General features: G+C 38.9%; 1 protein-coding gene and 1 long non-coding RNA gene across 4 annotated transcripts in view; both read left to right on the forward strand.

Moving 5' to 3' along the window:
* LOC138021868 (uncharacterized) overlaps positions 1-610 on the forward strand; it is a 13,612-nt gene extending 13,002 nt beyond the window's left edge. For all 3 annotated transcript variants that reach the window (XM_068868891.1, XM_068868890.1, XM_068868888.1), the window contains one exon: positions 1-610. This exon is cut by the window's left edge and continues 629 nt beyond it. The gene's annotated coding sequence lies outside the window, so the exon portion shown is untranslated.
* A 3,825-nt stretch (positions 611-4,435) lies between these two features.
* Positions 4,436-5,000, forward strand: part of LOC138021869 (uncharacterized) — a 2,909-nt gene continuing 2,344 nt past the window's right edge. The window contains exon 1 of the long non-coding RNA XR_011126470.1: positions 4,436-4,635. This is a non-coding gene — a long non-coding RNA (uncharacterized lncRNA). The remainder of the gene's footprint in view (positions 4,636-5,000) is intronic.

Raw genomic sequence — 5,000 nt, forward strand, 5'->3', positions numbered from 1 at the left:
CGGCTGTGCTACTTACCGCTGCTGGACAGCTTTTAGCGGGAAATGATAGTTCGGCGAATAGAAAATCAATTTATGGAAAGAATGATCATGAAGTGCAAATCAAAAATCAAACATCAGATGTAGCCGTCCTGATTTAAGTTCTGCAAAATTCCAGGCAAAATTCAAACCTGTTTGTTTTGAATTACGTATCATTGTGTCCAATGATTAGTAGGTGATTCATAACACATTTCACCTGACATTTACATGTCAAAGCGGTAACAGATGATGAAACATTAAATGAGAGGATGAAAGACCTCACAGCACTGAATTCTTCATTTTACGTCTTTCATTGAAATTTACGCAAGACGTAATGCATTTCAAGCCTTACTTCATTGCTCGCTTGCTTTGAGGGTCTAAACGGTTTCTTTGCTTCTAAGGTAATGCGCTATTTCTGAGGTTCTGGTTGCTTCTCGAAACTCAACGCAGCTGGGATTGTCAATTTGGTTGTTCCTCCCTCTGCAGCCGTTTTATGCAATTAACCGTTGTTTATCTTTTTGTTTATAATAAGAGTGAACCAGTAACGGGTGCGAACAGTTACAAAGTTAAGGTAGAGAATAAACGGTTCATCGTTGGTTGGTCTCACGTTTTCGGTAAAACCGGCTTGAAATTTTATTTGAATATCTTACGTTGTTGTTTTGTGGAGTACGGCAAAGAAATGCTCTGAAAATGAGTGCCGCACGTACAGGGCGCAGCTCGATTACTTTTTCTATTTTTACTGCGCCTTTCAATAACATGCGGACTCTTAAAGTCAAAGGTCAACCGACAAATGCATTTTTCGCTACCGTCAATCAAATGTTCGGCGGCTCCTTCGAGCTTCCGTCTACCGTCGAATGCGCAGTAATCAAATGACATCGTTGAGCCCGCCAGTTCAGTCAACATAGTCGGAAGCTGGGAGGAGCCGACGAACATTTGATTGACGGTAGCGAAAAACGCATTTGTCGGTTGACCTTTGAATTTAAGAGTCCGCATGTTATTGAAAGACGCAACAACCAATATATTCTAACTTGCTTTGCGGCTTTGTTGCCGTTTCTTAAACTCCCAATTGCAAATATAGCTGTTTGCCTTCTTTTGGGATTTTGAACGATGTTACTAGGTCTCCTTTGAATTACGGTTACGGCGAGTCGCATAACTTGTAGTGAAGTTCTTGTGAACTATTGTAGGTTGGTAGCTATAAGCGCTCGTCCTATAGATAGTGCATATTCCTTTACGTTTTTCCACAAATTTGCAATTCTGTGCAATGAGCATTACCCTCTTCCCAAGCTAACATGAGATATAAACGGCCTTCTACACTTACGACGTCTTTGCCGAACTTCTGCGCTTTACGGAAGAATCCAAGATTCTATAAGGCGTGTAACGTAACTTATCTCTCCCACACCACAAGTTGAATTCCGTTCTTATGCGTATTTAAAATTAAAAATGTGCATGTGTTTGATTTAATAAGCGTTTCCAGTTTTCATTATTTAGTGATCTCGACTGATAAAGAGTCAGCTCAAATTTTACTTTCAATGCAGCTTTTGTATAGAAATCTTGCCAAACATTCATGATGAAAGAACTAACCTCCAACGTGTAACTGAGAAAAAAGGGGCTGTCCTGGCGATGAGAAATAACGTATTTAGGGGGTCGAATCTTTGAATTTGTTTTCAACTTTTGTTATATATCTGTAAGTTTGTTAAGGTTAACATGACAGAGTCGTGAGTTAAATAACAATAATCTAAACGACATTTAACCACTGAAAGCTCAGTTATGATTTATTTCTATTAACAGTTGGAGCTCGGTGTCGGGTTGGTTCGCGAATATTACTTGATCTCAGTGTCCCTTTTGGAAGTGGGGACATCAAGCTGTTTTATCACTGAGATCCGGGAAGATATAGGCTTTTCTTCCTCGTTAATAATTGGCATTTGTTTTTTACCGGAAAGGACCGTCAAATGAATAGTGCAAATTGGACAAATTAATTTTCAAACCCATTTGGTTATGTGGCAGGTGATATTATTGACCTTCTTGTAATAGTTCAGATGACATCATGCACGCATTTGTTCCTGAGCAGAGGTACACGCCTGGGCTGTTAAGAGAGTTGTTCAATTTTCGAAACCTCACGAGTACCCTGTGCCTTAATTTTTTTGAAAAATAAGGTGAATTGAGACAGAAAAAAGGAAAAAAGAAACTTCTAATCTTAGTGAAGAGTCTTCAATTCATGGCAAATTGTCGTTAATTAAACATGAGATCCATTTAGATTAAAAGGATCTCATTAAATTTAACTTGCCTGCGCTAAACAACTATAGATGTGAAAAGAATACTATTAACGTCTTGAGAACACTTTCAAATGCAAGCAGGTGTTTCAAAAAACTCGGTTTCATCAGAGATTGTGACTGTTTCAGCATACTAGCACGCGTTGCTCTCGAGCCTCGTGTTTCCATCATGATTGAACCACGCACTGACAGAATACTTCACTGTTCTCCTCTTATGGAAAAAGAAAAGCTATTATAAGTATTAACTGTTTCGGTGACACCGCCTTTTGAATAGATTTTTTTCTGTAAGTTCTGAGTCATAATCTCACACCGTTTGATCTTGGCACAAAATACGGCTCATCAAGTACTTATCATCCCATCGGGAGCATAAATCATGATAATTGGAATCGTGGAAATCGACAATCTAATATGAGTGACTCCCACGGGATTATATAACTCATTGGTGTCCATCTACTCCCATACCGTGAAACGGAAATAGTAATTTTGGCTTTTTTCCTAAAAACCCGCATCCGAGGTAAACAGGTGTTTTTAATAGCGTTCAAGCTCATGTTAAGAATACGAAAGTACGGTATTTTGCGCTACGTACCATACGACATTTAACGGGCAAATTCAGTATTCGAAAAGATTTGTTGAGAGACCATAAGTGGATCTTACAATGGCGTCATTTTCAGAGTGGCAAAAAGTATGTGCTAATGGAGAATAAAGTTAAAGTTTGCCCTTTAACGCTGTCATACTCTGTAAGTTTTCCTCGCGGTCTTGAGGCCTTAGGCGCGTTTACACGAGAGAGGAAAAATGGTGAACTTTTATCCGTTCCGCTACTGGACCATAGCCGCCTATGGTCCCGTAGCGGGAACGGATGAAAGTTCACTTATTTCTTTACAAAAGTGAATGGAAACGTTCCGCTTTTTAACGGACCCGTGCCATTTTTCCTGTGTCGTGTTAACGCGCCTTTTGTTACACTGTGAAATGTTTCGTGCAAGTTGTCCCGCTACAATGTCGCCAAAACATTGCGAGATAAGTTGCACGAAACATTTCACAATGTAATATACCCTGCAACGGCGGCCAAAATCGTTGCGAGACAAGCTGCAAGAGCCGTTGCAGAAAGTAGTAAGTTCTACTTTTCGTGCAATTTGTCTCGCAAAGATTTTGGCCGTTTCAGGGTATATTTAATACACTGTCAAATGTTTCGTGCAACTTGTCCCGCCTCAATGTCGCCAAAACATTACGAGACAAGTTGCACGAAACATTTCATAGTGTAACAGCACCTTTAAGGTAACTATAAACTATATAACGAAACTATGCGGCTTTTTCTTTTCTAGATGTATGTATCCCTAAGACTCATATGAAAATGAGCTGTGCATTTTTGTTCAAAACGTTAGCACGTAAACAGTAAATTACGTGTTAAAAATTCAACTAATTAGAAAAAGTGTAAAATTGAGGCTTTTAAACTTTTATAAAGGCCTCTTCATTGTTTATAATTGACCTTTTTGAAAAGAAAAAAGTATTGGCGCATTCCAAAATGTCACATTACGTTTTGGAAAGAAATTGGTGTTTGACAGCTAAGAATTTAAAGAAGATTACTCTCGAATTCTGAATTTGAAAACCTATTTGCACAATTCTACTTGTAACAAGTTCTTAATTTAAGGTAATTGACAAACTGAAGGATTGGAACGCCAGAACGCTAGTGTGATCTTTTTCCTCATTTCCGAAAGTTAGGTACTTTGTCAACCAGCGTCAGGACTAATTCATGACGCGAGAGGCTTACTTTCTCTATGAGCGAAATATCAGCCTATTTCCAGTGAGATCCTCGCGTTGGAACCAAGACTGGACCCATTAAATAAATTGGATACCGGAAACATAAGCCGCTACGGATTGGGTGCCCTTCTTGTACGATCTTTCTCCAACTTAACCCCTATGATGAACTCAACGCCAATTAACGCGTTCTAGAAAACGGTCAATCAATAAAATTAACAGAAAATTTATTATTCTCGTTTCTTTGACGTTGATAGATGCAGTGCACTTTTAAAATTACCGCTTGTACCCTCAGGGGGTCCGCGGAAAAGTGATTAGCAAAAGATATCTGACCGGTTGTCTTTCATTCGTAGTTGGTCGGGTTCTAGGTATAAATAGACAAGCAGAGTCTCAAATTCAATAGACGAGACTAAGATCAAGTTGAAGAGACCAAAGCTCAGCGACTCCCGTATTACTTTTCAACGTCGTTATGGACTTAAAGAAGTCGACTATTTCATATACATCGCTGTTTTGTGTTTTACTTCTGGCTTCCCATCTCGTTTGCACAGAAGCATATTATTTTTCCAAAAGTGGCAAAAGGAGCGGACTTTCGTCTCAGGTAATGTTCTTAACACTAGAATCCTACGTCGCGCCCGTCAAGTATTAGAATGACCGATTTGATAAAAATACAAGTGACATGAGTTTCAATTATGTTCAGCGAACTTTTAAGTTCGCAAAGATAAGGGCATTAATTAAGATCGCTTGTACTTAAGTCTCGTCAACAAGGACATCACGTTTGTATGTGAAGAGACTCAACTGAAACAGTATAAAATTGGTATCAAATTAATTGCATACTTCATTATTACTTTTTAATTCGACATTTCACGCAGTTAGTACACCAGAGAAATAGGAAGCATATAGGACGTCTTCAACCAACCTCTAGGGAACAATAGAGAAATGTACGACGTCTGGTGGACGAACAAA

Source organism: Montipora capricornis, chromosome 10, assembly GCF_036669925.1.
Source record: "Montipora capricornis isolate CH-2021 chromosome 10, ASM3666992v2, whole genome shotgun sequence".
In the NCBI taxonomy this organism is placed as follows: domain Eukaryota; kingdom Metazoa; phylum Cnidaria; class Anthozoa; order Scleractinia; family Acroporidae; genus Montipora; species Montipora capricornis.